Here is a 20,451-nt window from a genome sequence, read left to right as displayed (position 1 = left end):
GCTAATGAGAAAGGAAATGGATCTCTCCCTCTGGAAAGAAATGCCTTGAAAATCCTCTCTGCAGCTGCCTGCACAAGGTGCTGGTGTGCATTATTTCCAGAGTTTCTATCCATGGTGGAGCCAACACAGCAGCCTCCAGCTGATCACACAGGGCACGGGGGAGATTTGTTCAGGGAGTCTGAAGTTCAGTAATTATTTAATAAAGAAGAGGAGACTCAATGCTGGCAGCTCAGGCTCTGAGCTGGAAATCCTGAGCAGAAAGATAAACTGTCTGAGCTAAAAAATCCTTCCCTGTGAGGGTGGGAGGCCCTGGCAGAGGCTGCCCAGAGAAGCAGAGGAGGCACCAGGGTGAGCAGAGGGATGGAGCAGCTCTGCTGGGAGGAAAGGCTGGCACAGCTGGGATTGTTCACCTGGAGGAGAGAAGCTCCAGGGACACCTTATAGAGGACTTTCAATATATAAAGGGGGGATTCAAGAAAGATGAAGAGACTTTTTACCAAGACTTTTTACCAAGACTTGCAGTGCCAGCACAAGAGGGGATGGCTTCCCACTGCCAGAGGGCAGGGATAGATGGGATATTGGGAAGAAATTCTTCCCTGTGAGGGTGGCAAGGCCCTGGCACAGGGTGCCCAGAGCAGCTGTGGCTGCCCCTGGATCCCTGGAAGTGTCCAAGGCTGGGTTGGACACGGCTTGGAGCAACCTGGGATGGTGGAAGGTGTCCCTGACCATGGTAGGGGGTGGAACTGGATTGGCTTTAATCTCCTTTCCTACCCAGACTATTTTGGGATTCCATGACTCTACGTATGAAGCAGCATCACACCTCTCCAAGCTGTTGGAACTGAACCACCACCGGTCTACTGAAATCTGAGTTTGTGCTCCCTGTATGGTGAGCAAAGCTGGCCTTGGGGGTTGCAATGGAGTGACTTTCATTGGTTTAGTGATGCTTGAGAGGCAAATCAGCAATCAGGCAGGCAAGTTCCTCCGAGAGATGGGCGCAGCAGTCGCAGCGTGACTGCCACAGGTAACCGTGGGGAAGAGCAGAGTGTGCTGGTGGCATTTCAGCCTTGGTCAATGGTGCATTTCCCTGCATCTGGGCCTCAGCCACAAGCACACTGCAGCCAGATCTGTCCTGTGCCCAGGGCTGCTGGGTTAGGCTGCAGGGCTCTGGTGCCACAGCCAGGCTGGAGAAAGGCCCCGCGTGTGTCACCGCGCTCGGCTCAGCACCCGGGGTCACTGCTGGGCGTGATCTCAGTGCTGCTGCAGGAAATCCTGTGCTTGGGATTTAGGGGTGACTGCTGGGGTGCTCAGCATTGAACTCCAGAGAAAAGGAGGAATAGGGGGACCTTCTCACTCTGCACAACTCCCTGCCAGGAGGGGACAGCTGGGGGGGGTCGGGCTCTGCTCCCAGGGAACAGGGACAGGAGGAGAGGGAACGGCCTCAGGCTGGGCCAGGGGAGGGTCAGGCTGAATATCAGGGAAAATGTCTTCCCTAAAAGAGTGGTCAGATATTCTGCCCAGCGCAGCGGTGGAGGCAAACACCAAGGCTGTGGGTTTGATCCCAGAACAGGCCACTCCCTGAAGGGCTGGACTCGGTGATCCTGGTGGGTCCCTTCCCACTCAGAATATTCTGTGAAATCTGTGACTCTGGATTCTGTGATGTTTTCAGCAAACTCAGGGGTGTGGGCCATGGGTGGGGTGAACAGAGAAGTGTCAGGTTCACAGATCTTGGAGGTCTTTCTCAGCATTTCTGTAAAACTGCCTGAACACTCTCCCACCTAAACCAGCAGCTCTGGGACTTGCCATGGACACACCGAGGAGTCTTTCCTTCCTTGGGAGAAGGCCATATCAGCTGTGGTGATTCCCAGCTGATCCCAGCCCTCAGCACAGGCCTTCCTATCACAAGGAATTTCTGGGACCAAGCCCCATGGGGCTGTGTGACCCCTTTGCAGTGGGTCTGATCTCCCCGTGGGAGGTGCAGTTTTCCCGGGAGGCACAGCACGCATTCCCTGTGTTCCAGCCCTCTGTCCCCTGTGGGGATCGATGCCCCTCGTGGTGCCATTGCTTAGAAATGTGCTGCTATTGATCCTCTGGGCTTGGCTTTCTCTTACAACCCCCAAACTTCTCCTTTTCCTCAGGCTCCCCCCAAGCCATTCCCCTGAGCCCACAGAATGGGAATTGCTCTGAGTAACCTCACTGCATTTCCTTCACTGGAAGGAAATCCATGCAGGTTGTCTGTTTGCTTCCTGCCATATTTACGGTCAAAATCCAAGAATTCTACTCTAAAAGAAAAATCTCCCTCCTTTGTCAGCGTCCTCCCCAAATAAACACGTGAGCAAATGGAATGTGTCTGGGAGCATATTGGAATTTGATGGGATTTGCTGAGCATTACGCTTCTGCTGGCAATTAGCATAATCTGCCTCCTATCTCCTGCACAGGAATGATTACTAAGAAATGTGTCTTCTCAAGATTTTTTTTTAATCCTAAAAAAGCAAGTGGAGCACTGGCATATTCATGGCTCCCACTGAGTTCCTCACTGTTTAGGTTAGGATAAGGACTATTTCCCTCTTGGAGTGCTGTGTGCAAGTCCCGTGCAGGAATCTGGGCTGGGTGCCAGCTCTCTGCAATGACCTGGAGGGCAGGAAGAGCAGATTTTCAGGAACAGCAATCACTGGGTTTATGCAGGATCCTGCCAAAGGCAGAGGTAAAATCCAACTCCCAGTGCTCCCAAGGCTGTGTCTTTCACTGTGAGCTGTGCCTGTGGCATCATAAAAGCCACACCTGGGAACAGCTCCTTGGAGAAGGAAGGAGCTACTGCCCACCCCACAACCAGGAATCTCCTTTCCCACCTGTATTCCTTGAGAAAGCCATCACTCCTGCCTGGAGATTAGGGCTGAACAAAACCAGCTCTTTCTTGGCTGTTGCTCCCTCTCCCACCCCACATCTGTCTCTTCCATTTAGGCTGCAAATTCATTGAAGCCAGTGCTCCTCCTAGCAGGACACAGCCCCTTCCACCACGGTGCTCTGTGTTATTTGCTGCCTCCTGGTGTGCCAACACAAGAAATAAATAATGGATCCTGTTAGGTTTGTTATCCCCCCCCAGATCACCTGTGAGAGCTCTCAGGAATTGTCGCTCTGGTGTGTGGAGCAGCTGGAAAGTCAAACACTGAGGAAAGGCTGAGCACAGACACTGCCAGTGCCAGCAGGGGAACTCTCCAGGTGCTCTGGGTAACCCCACCCCGTTTTTAAAATCCCAGAATGGTTTGGGTTGGAAGGGACCTTAAAAATCATCTTGTTCCACCCCTGCCATGGGCAGAGACAACTCCCACTATCCCAGGTTCCTCCAAGCCCCATCCAGCCTGGCCTTGGGCACTTCCAGGGATCCAGGGCAGGCACAGCTTCTCTGTGTACCCTGTGCCAGGGCCTTGTCTCCCTCACAGGGAAGAATTTCTTCCCAATATCCCACTTAACCGTGTCCTCTGGCAATTTGAAGCCATTCCACTTTTTCTGTTCCTCCAGAGCCTTGTCTGAAATCCCTCTCCAGCTCTCTTGGACCCTCTTCAGGCAAGATCTCCCCAGAGCTTTCCCTTCTCCAGGCTGAAACCTCCTCTGGTAGGACAGAAAAGCTGCTGGACAAAAACACCCAGGAGAGCTGGGAGAATCCAGGGAGTCCTGTTTTTTCCTTCAAGAAGCCAGAGGGCTGTGGAAGAGCCTTGCCCATGGATGCTGCTGCCTGGTGTCTCTCAGAGCTGTCATTCTCTTGACTTGGTTACCCAAGCTGGCTGTTTAGCAGGGAGCAGGGCCGGGAATGCTCTCTTTGTTCCCGGGCTGGGTGAGTGACACACTCCAGTCACCGGCAGGGAACAAAGGGCTGTGCTGCAGCCACGCTCATCACCTCCCCCAAGCAGCCACCTCGCTCGTGACTGGCAACAGGACACGAGTCCCCTTCCCTGCAGACAGGTGGGACATTTTGGCACGTTGAGGTGACCAGGCAGGCGCCAGCCGTGCTCTGATTTGCAGCTCCAGCTGGAAACCCCTACAGAGCGTGGGCCAGGCTTTATAAAATAAAAGCTAATAAGAATCATAACAATTTTGCTTTCTCTCCGTAGCCTGCAGCAAGCCAGGCACAACATGGGAATTGAGGAATAAAGGCCATCAACTTCCCGTGGCTCCCCTCCTACTACCTTCCTCTTCTTGCTCCAAATTGTTTTGAAAACATTGCTTTTCCCTTGCCTATTTAATTTCTGCAATGAAGTCATCAAACAAGATGACAGGGACTTTCCGAGACTCAAATCAATCAGCAAGTTTCTCTTTTGCTTTTTCTACTCAGGCAGGAAATAGGGGAATAAATTTTCCAAGTGTCCAAGAGAAGGGAAGGGGGCATTGGCTGGGTTGGCTCCAGTATGGTGAGGTGTAAGAGAACAGATGGAACTTCTGGACCTCATCCAGCCCATCAGAAATAAATAACCCCCTGGCACGTGTTTGTTCTGCTGCGAGAAGTTCCAGCGGGTCCTGAGGGTTTTCCGCTGTCCACTGGAAAATCAAAGAGACATTCCAAGTGTATCCCATGCCCTGCCCGGGGTTGGCTTGGAAGGGAGTTGTGGTTTCTCCAGAGGGCTCCCCCCCACCCTGGATGGATATTCCACTTTCAGTACTAAAAATAATGTTCAAATCAAGCCAGGTTCAAGCTCAAATCATGGAATAATGGAATCTCCTGAGCTGGAAGAGACCCACAGGGATCATCAATCCCGCTCCTGGCCCTGCACAGACACCCCAACAATCCCACCCTGGGCATCCCTGAGTGCATTGTCCAAACTCTCCTGGAGCTCTGGCAGCCTCGGGGCTGTGCCCATTCCCTGGGGAGCCTGGGCAGTGCCCAGCACCCTCTGGGGGAAGAACCTGTCCCTGATCTCCAGCCTAAACCCCCCTGGCACAGCTCCAGCTGTTCCCTGGGGTCCTCCTGTCCCTGGTCCCAGAGAGCAGAGATGGGAGTTGCCCCTCCACTATCCCTCAGGAAGAAGCTGCAGACAAGAAAACTCTTCCTGCAGTCTCCTCATGTATTTTATGGAGGTGACTGAAGGTAATGGAAAGAGCTCATCCAGCGGGATCACCCCCTGCAATTTCTTCTGGGTTTAGGCAGAATAAAACTAATCATAGGGGTTGTCTCAGCTCAGGCCAGTGCTGCTCTAGGAATAGATTGACACTTCAGATTTACCAGGATACAATGGAATAATGGCTGGGTAGTGGAATTTTCAGCACACAGGGGCAGGAGCAGCCGTTGTCATTTTTTTATGATGATTTTTATGCTGGTGCCTTCACTATTCCTCTCCTCTGTTCAGCGGGGACAGGCCCTGCATGGGAAGCATGGACTCTGTGACTGCGTCCCATTCCTCCAAAGGCATCAGAATGTGGGCAGAGAACACTCATTTGCTTGTACATTATGCAAGGAAAGTGCTGACCCAGTAGCACCAAAAAAAAAAAAAAAAAAAAAAAAAAAAAAATCCCTGTCAGGCGCCAACAGGTTTTACCGGAAAACCATTGGATTTCAACAAGAAGATTTAGGGTTTGGAACAAAACCTTGACAGTTTGCCCAAAAATTATTTCTTCATTTTACAGCATTCTCTCTGTTGAAATGCGTGTGTTCTCCTCTTCCAGAAAAAGCAAGGGAATGAAAGGAATCATGACGACACTGACCGAGCTCCATCCGTGCATTCCTAGTGGCAAGTTATTTTAGGGAAGAATTATCTCAGCTTTACTTTAATGAGTATCAATCAGGTTGGTAACTAACACAGCTTTTTTTGTGAGGCTTTAAGTCCTTTAAAGATGAGGGTGTTTATTAGGGAGCCTTCACCAGGGTTTTATGTCTTGCCTGTAAAGAAGCACAGCTGTGGCCAAAACATTATCTCAAGTGGAACCAAATGTTGGCTCCATTTATTGGTATTTGTAATGGATTCCCATGTAGGCAGAGACTTTAATTTGGTCTTTTTTGGGTTGGGGATGCAAGGAGGGCAGTCATGGAATACCTGGCTGGTCCCTCCAGCCTCCCTGACAATGCAGAATCTTTCCTGATGGGGCCTGGGGAGTGGCAGAGGGTTTGCTGATGGCTGGGACCCTCTGGAAGGTGCCATGGACATCCCCTGACAGGGATTACAAGACGGGGACAGGATTTGTGAAGAGGGAAGTTTGGAGGGCTCAGAGCCACCAGGAACACAATTCCAGGGCACATAGGGTTAGGGATTTGCCTTTTCCCCTGGGAATGCAGCCAGCACAGATCCTTAGGTTTAAGTTTTGTGCCAAACCTTTGGGATTGCTTGGAGATTTGAGCTTAGGTGATCTTTGTCTGTCCCCTGGGCAGGCTGAGGCTGCCATCAAGGTCATCAGCTCACCCTGGGTCACAACCACGTGTCAGCCCCCCTTGGGTGCAGAGTTTTGCCATGGAGGAGCTGCAAGGGTGCCCTGGGACAGGAACAGCTTGGGGCATTCACTCCCCCAGTGCCGCAGAGCAGCTCTGGCATGGGGACAAATCCCAGTGGGACGAGGACACTGCACTGGCTCCACTCTGTCCCTTGTCACAGCCACCAGCTCCAAACAGCATCAGGAAGTGCTGATCCCTTTTCTGTGCAGCAGCGCCAGCCCCGAGTCCAAGTTTGGTGTTAATATGGAAATATGGATAAGAGCTTATGCTGTGACAATGATTTACTGCCTTGGTAACTGCACCTGATAACACAAATTTATCTTGGTCTCTCCATTTCAATTATATTTTTTCTAATGTGTGTTTTGAAATACAGATTCCCTTGGTCACAGGAATTTATGGCAATAGCTATGTGGCTGGGAGAATTCAAATCAATACAGGAACTGCTCTTTGCCTCATGCTCCACTGTCTCCTTATGTGTGTTACACCTGCTATATAATGCATGTCTTCACAAACTCTGTCCAAAATATGGGAAAAGAGGAGGCAGGCACCTGCAGCATCACTGGGATTTGATGAGCATCATTCCCAAATGACCTGCTGGAATTTGGCCACAGCAGTTGGATATCTCAAGGTTTGCATTCTGGGATATTTGCTTGTGGCCTGATGGGGCAGAATTTTCACGAGGTGCTGAGGTGCCAGAGCTCTGCTTCCTACTCTGCCAGAGGGACTGGAAGCTGGCAGCCACTCAGAGAGTAAGATTTATCCCTCCTCCCTTTGAGACAGCTTGGAAAAGACTCAGCAAGGGAGCGTGCATCCATGGAAAATGCACACTGTGCAAGGGTTCTCCCTGTGATCCCAGCACTGCTCCTGGCAGGAAGCACTAACAGGTTGCTTCCTTATGGAGGAGGAAGCAGCAGGAATCTGAGTCGCAGCACTGTGCCTTCCCGGAGTTGTCCCCTGTTCTGGAGACAAACCCCCCTTGGGCTCTTGGTGCCTTCCTCCTGCCGTCACCAGGCAGGTCCCATGCACTGTGATAAGCGGCACTTAATCTTTAATCAGTGCTCCGGGCAGGAACCCGCCCCAGGCAGCTGCAGCAGCCACAGATCCGCTCCTGCCCCCAGCAGGGACCGAGGAACTTCCCCGCTTCCCTGCAGCTTGTGCTGGTGGTTGGGATGCTGGACACAAGAGAGCAGATTTGACTCTGCAGTCAGAGCAAATGCCAGGGCTGCATTTGCCATTTGCATTGGTTCATAAATAAAAACAAGTTGCGATTTCGCTAGGACACGTCATTAGTCCAGCTGCTCGCACTTAGCAGCTGATAGCTGCTATCACTCTTAGTCACCCTGCAAATTCCACCTCGAGGAACGGGGCCATCATTGCTCTGAGGCTGCTGCTGCTCTCACAGTCCTGCTGCTGCTCGTTTCCCTGGCTGGGAGGAGGAGCAGCTCTTCCCAATGCTCTGGGAACGGCAGCTAGGTGGGAGCAGATGTCAGGAACTGGCAGGGCTGGCTGTCTGGAACCAGATATCCCGCCACAGCTTCCACTGGGGGGTGGACAGATGTCTTCCAGCAGATGGAAGGCAGATCTTTCCTTCTCCAAACCCCAGTGCATCTCCATCACTCATGTGTGGATCCCACATCTTTCATCTGGCACCGTGGCCCAACGGTGTTAAATGAAGACATTGATGGGCTTCTCTTATTCCTGGGATTTCTTTCTCCTGGGAGCTGGTCTGTCTCCTGGATGTGGCCACTGGAAATCCTGGAGAGGCGCTCAGGGACTCAGCAGTAAAGACTGGGAAACTCCTGGCCAGCTTTCATCAGTGGTGAGGCACAGGTCATCCTAAGGTGAGGAGCATCTTTTGGAGTCCTGAGCCTTCCAGGAGTGGCAGTGCAGAAAATGGGAAGCAGATTCCCGCAGCCTTTCTCACATTGTCCTGTCTCAGTGTGGAGCTGGTTTCTCTCCCTGAAGAGAATGTGGCTGACACTAGCCCAGCTTTGAGACCAAACTCTGCACAACAACACAAAATCCAGTGTTGTTCCAGCAGGTCATTCCTGGAGGCAGGATGTGGGGAGGTGGACACCAGAGAGTTGGGATCTCCTGCAGTCCCTGAGCTTCACATCCTCAGATCTTCTGAGGTGTTCAAAAATGAGATAAGGTGGCACTGGCTGATATGGTCTTGTGAGCATGGGGATATTCAGTTGCAAGTTGGGTTTGATGATCTTGGAGATCTTTCCCAGCTTCAAGGAGTCCCTGATTTTGTGATTCCCTGCCTTCCAAGGGCTGTCAGAGCAGGCAGCATTTAGAGAAAGGCCACAGTTTTCTTTTTTTTTTTTTTTTCTTTGAAAGTTCCCCAGCAAGCAAAGCTGAAGAGAGATCACCTCTTTCTACACAGGTCTAGTATGTCCCTGGAATGTCAGATGTTCTCCCAGACATTGGAGATTAAAAAGGCAGTGCTCCCCAGGCAATGTGAGATTCCAAATTCTGTTCAGGAGAGATCTGATGGACGTCAGAAAAGAACAGGAGGTATCATTTCCTTGTCTGTAAAACCCAGAGTAAATGGGCTGGAACCCAGGGGCAGAAGGAAAGTGGAGAGCCACAAAAAGCAGTTCTAGCTGTTTTTCCTCCCAGTACAGGAAAAATTGGGTCATTATTGAAAAATACTGTGTTCCTGCTTAAAAATCCTACCTTTCTTTTATCTGGACCTGTCATATCTCTGATAGTTACCTGCAGTGGTGGGAGTGATCCTTGTGCAGATGAAGATCTGTTCAGTGCCTGGGAATGTTTGGATGGATGGAATTATACAAAATGAAGACATCACCACCACCATCATCATCATGATCATCATTATCATCATCATGACTGCTATTCCTGCTGCTGGTAGCTCCATCATTCTGTAAAAATAACCCCCTCTCCAGGAGTGAGTGAGGAGCCCCAGGTGGAAATTCCCGGTGCTTTCAGGAGCTGCTGAGTTGTGTCAGTGCTCGGTGAGCCCGGTTCCACCCAGCTGAGCAGTGGCAATAAAGGAGCCACAACTGGCTGCTCTTTGCACGCAGGATTCATTCCGAGCGTGTCTGTGCAAATATTTATTGTTTGCACAAAGGTACAGAGAGGAACTTTTGTTCTTTGAGGATCGAGAGTCTGGGAAGGCTCTCAGTGCACAGACCCAGCCTGGGGTACTCTCTGTGCCCTACTGCCTGGAGGGACTGAAGGATCTGCTGGGAGAGGAGAGATCCTGGGCTGTCATTCCCACTCCAGGCACATTTGCTTTGGTTTATTCCATGGATTTTGTTAAATGCTTGTTATCCAGTTTAGAAACAGTGGGATTTTTTTCTTCTCAGCACTCCTAAGCCATGGAGTCACAATGGGAAACTTTCCCTTCTCCCTCCTCTAATTTTGGTGACTTTGTCACTCCATGCTCGCCTGCCTTGAGCCTGGAGACTGAGCCATGATCCTTCTCTTTCCCAGCAGCTTCCTCCAAAATTCATCCATGTTTGGGCATCCTCAGGGAGGCAGAAGGCACAGCTCAGTCTGAGGCAGGCCCTAAATCTTCATCTCCCCTTCTCCAGCGAAGACAGACAGGAACTGTGGGTGCTCTTCCACTTCACTCAGTTTGGATAGAAAATTCCTCTGAGGGAGATGAAGGGACACAGGCAGGAAGTGGCCACGGAGTTGGCCAGCCCCAAAATCCTTTTGGACGTTCCTGGGGTGCTCCTGGTTCCTAAACTCCACTCGAATTCCCCTGAGGCTGTTTGAAGGAAGAGTCCCCAGTGAGTCGAGGTCAGCTTCACTGGAATGTGACACCCAGAGCTGCAGGTGGAAATGACCCTTCCCAAAGCTCCAGAGGCTGATGGGATCACTTGAAGGAAAACCCCACGCTGTGATTCAGGACTGAGGTCACAGGGAGAGGGTTTGTGGTGCTCCCCCATCACACACAGGGGTGGTACCAGAAAAACACAGGATCTCAGCTTGCCTGCAATGGGAATTGTAGGGACACCACAGGGAGAAAGAGCAATTTGAATGTAAATACCACAGTCAATAAATCCAAATTATGTTCTTTCTTTCCCCTCTCAGTCAGGAAAAAAGTGCTGAAACTGGTCTAACAAAATACAAGAGTCTTTATAGTAGGAGAAAAAAAAAAAAGATAGAAAAGCTTTAGGGTGAGATTTGGGGCAGATTTAGGAAAAAAAATGCAGCTTTAAATTCTGAAAAAAATCCCTTTAGCTGACTTTAAACAGGTCAGAGTTTCCAGCTGTAATGAGATTGGAAGTTTAGTGTCCTCCCAGCTCTGGGCCCAGGTTTTGGGGGCTCTTCTATGGGATGGCAGCGGGTGGGAGACACGACTTCCTCAGGAACAGGTACAGTGCTGACAATTCCATTCTTAAGTGTTGTGCTGAACCTCGTCGTTCCTTCTATCCCATAATGACACTGTGGGGAGAAAGGAAGAGAGGGGTTTGTTTGTGTCTAAATCCCATCCCCCAGGAATGGGAGCAAGGCTCTGCTTACCCTTCAGTGCAGTGATGGTGGGAAAGAATTCCTGGTTAATAGACCAGGTTCAATTATCCTCTGTGAAGAACCATTCCCTGTATCCACCTGGTGCCACAATCCCTGTGGGAATGGGCTATGGACAGTCATCAAAGCCCCCCTTAGCTCCATAAACATCACAAAACTTGTTTAAATCACTCACTCAGCCTTTTCTGCTGGATGCCAGTGCCCTCTGGATCCCTCCCTGCTCCAAAGGATCCCTGTGTCTCTCTGGGTATGAACTCAGGTGGGCTAGGATTAGGAGAGGTGGCTGTGAGCAATGGGAAGCTCCCAGAGATATTTTGTAGCATCTGGAGGCTCAGGAAGGACCTTCTGGCTCTGCACAGCTCCCTGTTGATGGGAGGGTGCAGCTGGGGGTGATTCTCTGCTCCCAGGGAACAGGGACAGGACAAGGGGAAATGGCCACAAGCTGTGCCAGGGAAGGCTCAGGCTGGACATCAGGAGGGATTTCTTCACTGTAAGGGTGGGCAGGCATTGGAAGGGGCAGCCCAGGGAGGTTTGGAATGCCCATCCCTGCAGGTGTCCAAGGAATGCCTGGACATGTCTGGGTGACAAGCTGTGCCTTGGTCACGGGTTGGACTCGATGATCCTGGAGGTCTTTTCCAACCTTAACCATTCCATGATGCCATGATCAGCAGAAAAGCTTCATTTACTCTCTTTCAGGCCTTCTTTTTACCTTTCCTGGGGTAAAAGGCTGCCTCTTCTTATCCCAGTTGAAAGCACTTTGTCTTTTCCCAGCAAACAGAAGTAGCTGGAGTTTGTTTTCGTGGCAGCAGGAGCTGTGCTGCTAAACAAACACAGAGAAAGCCAAAACTTCCTGCCACTTCACATGTTTGTGTTTTGAAAACCAAGCTATTTATTTAGACAAACTGGAAAATATAACCACAAATAACCCCTAAAGTGTGCTGCTCACTCACAGTGATTTAACTGAAACCAGAAGAGGGAGAATTTATTTATCTGCAGATTTTCCTTCCCTCTCCAGGAAAATTCTTACCCCTTTCCAGCCCCTTGGGTTTGTCCCATTGTAGCATCCAGTGCTGTTCCAAGAGCTGGGAGGAGCTGCAGGAGGGGGAGCACAGGAATTTAGTGACTTGCATGGACCAAAGATCCATGGAAATACCATGCCCTGGAGTGGGAGCTCCAGCTCTGTGCACCCACAGAAGGCACCAAATGAAATCTCAGCCCCAAATCTCCACGTTTGACCTTGGGAAGAGAAGGCATTAATCCACACCTCCCAGTGCTCCATCCTGCTCCTAATCCTCTGGATGCTGAAGGACATTATCACCTTGGCAAAGTCAGTGGGAATGGCTCAGGACAGGCTCCTTCCCCGCGGCTCCGTCGGAGGAACTTTATCTCCAGATTGTGCTCCACCGGCGGAACGGGAGGGGGAGGGAAGGGCTCCTACCTGACACGAGAGACAATGACCTGCTCCAGGGGAATATGAAAGAGCTCAGGGAATGCAAAAGCTCCATCTCCAACCCCTGCTCCCAGGTTTGGAAGGCAGCCTGGAAAGGTGTGTGCACCCCTGGGCTGGTACCCACACTGTTGCCATGGCAACGAGCAGAGGGATGGAGCTGCTGCCATCATTCTCCTCTGCACTTCCTCCTCCCTCCCAAAAGTCACCTCTCCTGGAATTAGCAATGACACCCCTCCATCCCCTGGGAGTGCCTTTCCTTCCCATGCTGCACCTCTGCCTCCAGTTCGGAGAGGGAAATGTGTGACTTGGAGATGGGGAGGCAATGGAAAACCAGGCTGTGCTCAGGGCCCAGACTGGACCGAGAGCTTTTCCTTCCTCCTGTGTGCTGCTGAATTAATTTTGGATTAATTTAGGTTGGTGTGGGTGCTCTGGGGCACAGAGCTGCTGGGAGCTGCAGTCCATGGATGAAGGCAGCCCGTGGCACAGCTCAGGGAATCCTAGGATCCGTCTGGGTTGTATTGGAGGTTGGACCGGGTGAGGAACAGGATTTGGGGGTTGCAAAACACCTCACAGCTTTGGCATTTCCTCTGTGTCAGATTAGCAGGGCTTGCAAGAGCTTTCACATAAAACAGGAGGTGGAGAAGCACCTTGGGGAAAGCCCCTGCCTGGAGAAGCCGTGTTGGAGGCTGATTGTTTAACTTGGAGCCAGGCTCGAGTGTCAAGGATCCCACATCAGTGCTGTGCCTTCCATCCCATGGGCCAGGAGCTTTGCTCATCCTCTTCCCCCACGTGGATAAGGCAGATGAGGCTGAGAGAAGTGACTGCATCTTCCCATGCCTCAGGCTGGGATTCAGCAGGGGCTGGAGTCTGACTTCCCCATTATCCCTCCAGCATTCCCCAGTCTGCCTCTCCCTCATCTTTGTCACATGGGCTTTGGCAAATCTGCATATTGAAATGAGGAGTTTCTGTAGCCAATCTACATTTTCAGGCCAAAGTTTAAAATTTCCTTCTCTCTGGACCCTGAGATATCCACAAGTTCCCCCCATCCCCCTGAGCAGTCCTGGAAAACCTCCCATTGCTCCAGGAAGGGTCTCAGTGATAGTTTCCACAGCCCTCCTGCACACCAGCACAAAGCCTCCTCCTGCTGTATCCAGGGATTTCAGGGCCAAGGGAAGGGTCTCAGGTGGACCTTAGGGCTTTTATTCCCCACACCAGGGATTGGGATGGATTTTCCTTCAGCTTGGTGTTCAACCACAAGGTTAATTCAAAGCATGTGCTGTGCTCGTACCAGGGCTTGTGCTGGAAGTGAACTCCACGTGCTGGAAGTGAGCTGGGATTTTACGAGGCTGCAGACCCAGGAATGTCCTTTCCTCATGTTTGCCAAGAACATTTGCTTGTGTAGATGATTACAGGAACTCCCCAGTGCACATGAACCCAACCGTTTTCCTTCCAGCAAATGTTCTCCCAGAGTTATCATAGAATCATGGAATGAGGGGGAAGGGACCTTAAAAATCACCTTGTTCCTCCCCCTGCCATGGGCAGGGACACCTTCCACTAGCCCAGGTTACTCCAAACCCCGTCCAACCTGGCCTGGGACACTTCCAGGGATCCAGGGGCAGCCACAGCTTCTCTGGGCCAGAGCCTCCCACCCTCACAGAGAAGGATTTCGTCCCAATATCCATTTAAATGTACTCTCTTTCAGTTCCCCCTTGTCCCATCACTACAATTCCTTGTAAACCACTCCTCTCCAGAGGCCCCTTTCTGGCACTGAATCCCCACAGTGTTGTTCCCACTTATCCCATCTTTTCCCCTGGGTACCGTGTGGCCCGTGAGCCCCACAGATCATCGCTCTTCCTCCATCACCAGCATTTTCCTTCCTTAAATATCATCCCAGTAGGAATCAGCCCCTCCCCTGGCTCATGGCAGAGCACCCAGGCTGCAGGGAGCTGGTGGGGTGGGCAGAGCATGGCTCCATCTGCTCCGTGCCCTCCATGCCCTCCATCCAGAGGCTTTAAAGGCTGTCACAACCAGCAGTGCTCCTCTCTTTTCTCTGCCCAGACAGAGCAGGAAGCAAAGGGGAAGGTCCAAAGTTTTCCTGCTTGGTTGGACAGCGAGTAACAGATGTTAAAGATTCTCTGGGAGAGAAAACCAGCTGCTGGGGGTTGATATCCCCAGAATTTCTGGAGCTTGCTTGGTCAAACAGCTCAATGAAAGGAGTTAAAAGATCTTCGTCTCCCCCCATCTTTTTCCCAGTTTAAATCAACCCCCTGCCCTGCGCACACGTCTTGGCACAACAACCCTGCCTTTCACCTTTCCCAGGAGCTGCAGTCACTCTCCTATGATTTTCCCTCCAGCCTCTGGGCTATTCCATGCTCTTGCCTGACCTTCAGCAGGATTAGCAAGTGGAAAGTGGCTGTACCTCCAGGGTCAGCCAGAGGAGCTGGAACTGCAGAAACATGGAGCTGGAAAAGCTGCTTGCACCTCCCCCTCCCCCAGGGATGATCGTGGCCATTACAGGGCTGGATAGGCTCTAATTGCAATCCCAACAAAGTGATATGGAAATAATGCCACAAACCACTGGGAAAGGGCCAGAAATAATCACAGTGCACAGCAAGGTTGTGCTGGGTGGAGGGGGACCTGTGGAAAAAGAGGCCATGGGGTGGAGGAGGAACCAAGGCATCATCTGGGCTTTTGAAGCTTTGTGGATAATGATTCCTTGATTTTTCACAGCCTCCCTCCTTCCGTGGCGCTTCCCTCCCCTTCACTCAGCTCCAGGACTTGCCCTCAACCCCAAGAGCAAAACAAAGCCAACCCTTCACCTCAGACTCTTCATCAGGGTACTCCAAGGATATTTTTGTGCAGTTCCTCTTGGCTGTACTTTAATAGGTTATTTTGCCACGAGCTTTGATGCTCTTTGCACGCCCATCCATGTTTGTGCTGGACTGCATCCAATGTCATCACCTTTTCAGGCTGCTTGGACTGCAAGGCACGGTGAGTTTAGGGACAAAAGGGCCTTTTCTGGGGAAGAAGAGCCTGCCCCTGGGCTTGGACAGGAAAGGCAGGTGCCCATGTCAGAGGGGTGCCAGGGGAAAGGGGCAGTGTGGGGGTCGTTCAGACCCCCAAGGGCTTAGGAGCTGGGTGTGACTCCTGTGACAGCAACGCTTTGGAAGGGTTCTATAAAGAGTCTTTAGAGAGGACAGAAAGCAGGGAAATTGCTGGAAAGAGAACGGGGAAATGCAGATTTGGACACCATATGCTTCAGTCCTGAATCAGGATGGGTTTTTTTGTTCATTGTCTCCTCAGCAGGGCAGGGCTGAGGCAGCCCTGAGAGAGAACTTATTTTGGACTTCACAGGGTGTGATGGGAGACAGACTTGGCTCCGTTTCCAAGACCCAACTTCCCTCCCAGCCAGCCCCAGTGAGACCAGTACCTCCCAGTGATGAGCTTCCAAAAGTCACACACTCTTCACTGGTCTCTTCTCTCAATCCAAATATTAACTTTTTGAGGGCCAGGAATCCTCTGTTGCTCCTCCCAGTGTTGAGCTTCAGAGAGTCCCATATTCAGCATTGTCTTGATGCAAATCAGAACTTTTGGGAGGCAGGAATCCCCTCCTGATCCTTCCAGCTGCTTTTAAGCAAAGCCCAGCCTCTGAGTGGCAGAAACACCTTCCTCCCACACACTTGGCCGGGATTCCTGTCACTCCCAGACACCCATTTATGAACAACAGCCCAGAGAAAAGAGGGAAATCATCTGCGATCCGTTGGAAGGTAAATACCGCTCCTCCATTGCCCCTGACAGCCCGTGCCACAGCTGAGTTCCCCCCAGGAGCTCCCTGCCATTAATCACCTTCAGAAGGGATTTGTTCCACCTCACGGGGTTTGCTGTGGCAGAAGGTTAGGCTGGAAAACTGCTGCCAGTCCCACACGCTCCTGCTTCGGGGGAATGCAGTGCTAGAGCAGAGCCAGCACTCACTTGTCTACCTTGCTTCCAGCTGCTGGGAACACTGAAACGGGCTTGTTTTGCTGTGGTTTTCATTTCTCCTTCACCTCCTCTCATCCCTTGCCTTTTTCCCCTTGTTTTAAGGCCTCTGAGAAAGGGTGAGGAGGAATCCCTTATCCCCGGCAGCGCCACTTGTGGGGCCCCCAGCACCATCAGAGCTCGGGGATTATAAACCCTGCACACAGCTAATGGGGAAAGGAGGAGAGAGGATTAGGAATTTTTCCTTTGGAAAGGGATATGGATTATGGCTGTGACATGGCTGTTTTCTCACCGCAGAGAACGCTGGAGTCTCCAGGTGCAGTTTGTGAGAACCTGCTGCAGGCACTGGGCCGTCCTGCCCTCCCTTCCTTGGGCTCCAGGGCAGCCCTTCACTGATTTGTTGTCCCCTCACAATTTATTATTGATCCTGAGAAGTTTCTTTGTGAATTTGCCTTTACTGGAAGCTGAATTTTCCCTCCTGCCTCATTCCCTCTCTGTACCAGCCTCTTCCTAGGAATGTGCCCAGTGTTCCCACTGCCCCATTCCTGTGCTTGCTTTTCTAGCCAGGGTTCTGCCTTGCCTTCCTCCTCAGAGCTGCCAGGAAAAGCTCGAGGGGAGGTCCTGAAGGTCATGTAGACCCCACTAGCACCTCCCTTTAGTTAAAAACAGGTCATTTGCATTAGTGTTGGAAGGGACCTTAAAGCTCATCCCATTCCATCCATGGGCAGGGACTCCTTCCACTGTCCCAGGTTGCTCCAAGCCCTGTCCAGCCTGGCCTTGGACACTTCCAGGGATCCAGGGGCAGCCACAGCTGCTCTGGGCACCCTGTGCCAGGGCCTCACCGTCTCATTATAGAAATTCCTTTCTTATGTCTTCCTTGATGTGGAGCTGGGAATGGACACACGGAAAGAGGATGGAGCTGCATTCCTGGGGCCCTGCTCTGGTCTCCCACAGGGGATTTGTAAAGAAGGGTTTCACACTGCTGGACTCTCTGACTTGGATTTCTAGCAAGCTTTGGGCAGCCAGCTCTGGGATATGCCCAAAATTCCTCTGAAACCGTGGGCTGTGGGGGGCCAAACTCCTTTGGAAGTGCCAGCCCTGCTAAGCAGGCGGGAGCAAGGCTCCCGGAGAGGGAGGGCCGTGTTAACAGCAGCCTGTGGAAGTAGTTAATCACCAGGAATACAATTAGCACTTAAACACCTCTGGACACCCTGTGCTGGCCTTCCCTTGTCCTACACCAGCGTCTTGCTGGCTCATTACCTGCGACACCTCATTTTCAGTGCTGCTAAATCCAGCTGCCTCCGGAGGCTCCCGGTGCTCCAGAGGGGATCCTGCCTCCTCCAGCAAGGAGCATCCCTGCCCAGCACTGCTGCCCCGAGGTGTGGCACACGTCCCGACAGGAAGCAGCCAGGGCTAATGGACACACCCACTCCCTTTCTTCCCCCACTTCCCCCATTCCACCCTCCCAAGCTCCCCGAAGCTCTTTAAAGCTCTGTTCCTCTCCTCAAAGTGCTTTTAATTGCTGCCCCTCACCCAGCAGGCTCACTAAAGCAGATGAGAGCCTCCAAGGTCTCCTTTGCCACAAAGTCAGGCTTTTTTGCCAATGTGGAAGACCTCAATTAATAAAATATTTCTCGTTTTTCTGAGGTCAGCTTTAGCAACTGGGCCCCATGATCAAATGAGAGCCTTTTCCTCGGGATGTCTGCTCGCTGGAATCTCATTAACGTTCACCTGTGCAACGTTTAGTAGCAACTAAAAATGGGACAGAAAGTGGCTTTTCCCTTTTCCTCCCCCATGGATCTGGCAGGAGGCAGGAGGACCTCACACTGCTGTGTTTTACCCTCTTTGCCCCTCTAATCACATCACTTCTTTCACTCAGTGCCAGCCTTCAGATCCTTGCAAATCTCTGCTGGTTTGGGTGGAATTCAGGGCAAAAACGGTGTCTGGCAAGAGGATGAGGAGTCTGTGCTTGTGGCAGTGTGGATTTTCACAGCTCTGCAGTTGGAATCGCTCTGGCCCCGTGTGAATGAGGCCAGGGACTGACCCTGGATTTCCATCGTGTTCAGCTGGAAGCAGAGTGCAGGTCTTGCTTTCTAAATTCATCAGTCACAGCCAGAACATCCATTTTAATGGAGTTCAGGCTATGGAGCCTTGAAGGGAATTGTTCTGCAATAACGAGCTCTTGTGTAAGAGTTATGCCCCAAGGGAAAGCTTCTCCTCCCAGTGGGATCTGAGTCCTCACTGAGGGGCACTTCTGGATGACTCACTGTTGTTATTTATTACTTCTCTGGCACCATAAATGTGCAGGGCACTCCGGAAAGGGCACAGGACAACATCCCTGCCTTGATGAGGTGACAACATCCCTGCCCTCACTCCAGCCAAACTTGTGGCAGTGCTACAGATTAATAACTGGAATGTGGGAAAGGAAGAAGGAGCAGCCTCAGTCCCCACTGGGATGAAACACCAGGCATTAACTCAAATGCAAACTGGGAATTATCAGGGAGATGCAACTGAGAGAATAAACCTGGGGTATCCACATCCACACGTTATCTCCAAGACCAGGATAGAAGACATGGAAGGAAGGGATGGTACATGTCCCTCTCTCCTCCAGCCATGGTGCTCAACACTGCACTCCAAGGGGCTGATCTCTCTATTTCCCATATGGAACATCTGCCCCAAGTGCCCCACTGGCACCAGGCAATGCCAGCATCATCATGTGCTGCTAAAAGTTGATAAATCCAAGATAGAAGTGCAGCCCTGCCTGGAGTGTCTGGAGCATCCTCTCTGCTGTGGTCTGGGCCTGGAGGAATTTAATCCAGAAGGGTTTTTATTCATGGAAGCGTGAGGACCTTCTACCTCTGCTCCCCATTCATGTCCTTCCCTGAGGTCTGTCTGTGCCTCTCCCATGGAATGTGCTCATGTCTTTCCAGCAATGTATTCCTGTGAAAAGACCATATTCCTGAGGTCAGAAACAGACACCAAATTCCTGGCTTGATCACCTGATAAAGGTGGTGCATTCCCAGTACTGCAGTATCCCAGAGCAGAATTTGGGAGCTTTTATTTCTCATTGCACCAGATTAACACCAGCACACACCTCAGGGTTGGAGCCCAGAGCTTGAATCCAGGTGTTTCTCCCAACAGCAGCCCTTCTTGGGCACCACCCTCCATGCACCTTCCTGCCAGGCTTCCTAAACCCCCAATCTCCAGGCAGGCTCTGCTCAGCCCCATTTTTCCAGCAGAGCAGTGGCTCCAGCAGCCACGGGCACCCCTGGGGATGTGCTGGCAGCGGAGCTGTCACAGGAGGCTTTGCCATGCCCTGGATGCTGGTTCTCCATCCCAGTGCAGCCCCTCCCAGCCCTGCTGCATTCCCACAGGCACGCTCCTCCAGCATTTTCCGCAGCAGCCGGGCCGAGCAGAGCAGCACTGCTCTGACACAAACGCTTTTGCCAGGGATTTCACAATTGGCTGCCCTCCCTCACCTCCGAACCGGGACTCCTTGCCAAGAATGTGTTTCCCAGCACTGCACTTCCAGCCCTGTCACCTGCAAACACAATTACTCCTTGCTTTGGATGGGCTTCGTTAGCGACGGGGCTGGAGAAGGGCTGAAATGGAGCGTGCTGCCCGCTGCGGGGGGGACGTGTTGTTAGCAGGCACGGGGAAGGAGCTTCTGCCAAAGCTGCTCCGGCAAACCCTGCGCAGCTGCTGCAGGAGAGGCTCTCGCTCGCTGATCCAGGGCAGCGAGGCATGAAACAGGAGTTGTGGCCATGGGGAGGGACCTGGTGGTATTGGAATATTGAGCAGCTGGAAGAGATCCACAGGTTGGCTCTGCCTGGGAATCAACACCTTCCCTTCTGCTGATCAAGGGTGGCTGCTCAGGGGCTTGATAAGGGAGGGTTTGATCCTTGTATCATGGTCTTTGACACTGGGATTTTTTTTTTTTCAATAGGAAAATCAGTCTGGAAGAAGCAGCATGGTAATTTTGATCGTAGGAGAGATCATGAAATCATATACTCATGGAATGCTTTGGGTTGGAAGAAATCACCTAGTTCCACCCCCTGTCATGGGCAGGGACACCTTTCACTATCCCAGGTTGCTCCAAGCCCCAT

The 20,451-nt window shown here is 51.7% G+C and overlaps 1 long non-coding RNA gene across 1 annotated transcript; it reads right to left on the bottom strand.

Moving 5' to 3' along the window:
• Positions 1-10,577: 10,577 nt before the first annotated feature.
• On the bottom strand, positions 10,578-12,445 carry LOC128792904 (uncharacterized). Its single transcript, XR_008432586.1, has 5 exons — positions 12,356-12,445; positions 11,627-12,009; positions 11,093-11,181; positions 10,912-11,013; positions 10,578-10,833 (listed from the first exon to the last, which is right to left on the bottom strand). It is a non-coding gene; the product is annotated as an uncharacterized LOC128792904 (long non-coding RNA).
• Positions 12,446-20,451: the final 8,006 nt, after the last annotated feature.

This window comes from Vidua chalybeata, chromosome 10 (assembly GCF_026979565.1).
Source record: "Vidua chalybeata isolate OUT-0048 chromosome 10, bVidCha1 merged haplotype, whole genome shotgun sequence".
In the NCBI taxonomy this organism is placed as follows: domain Eukaryota; kingdom Metazoa; phylum Chordata; class Aves; order Passeriformes; family Viduidae; genus Vidua; species Vidua chalybeata.
Note: the sequence above shows the minus strand (reverse complement) of the source record. Positions and strands in the feature narration are given on the sequence as shown.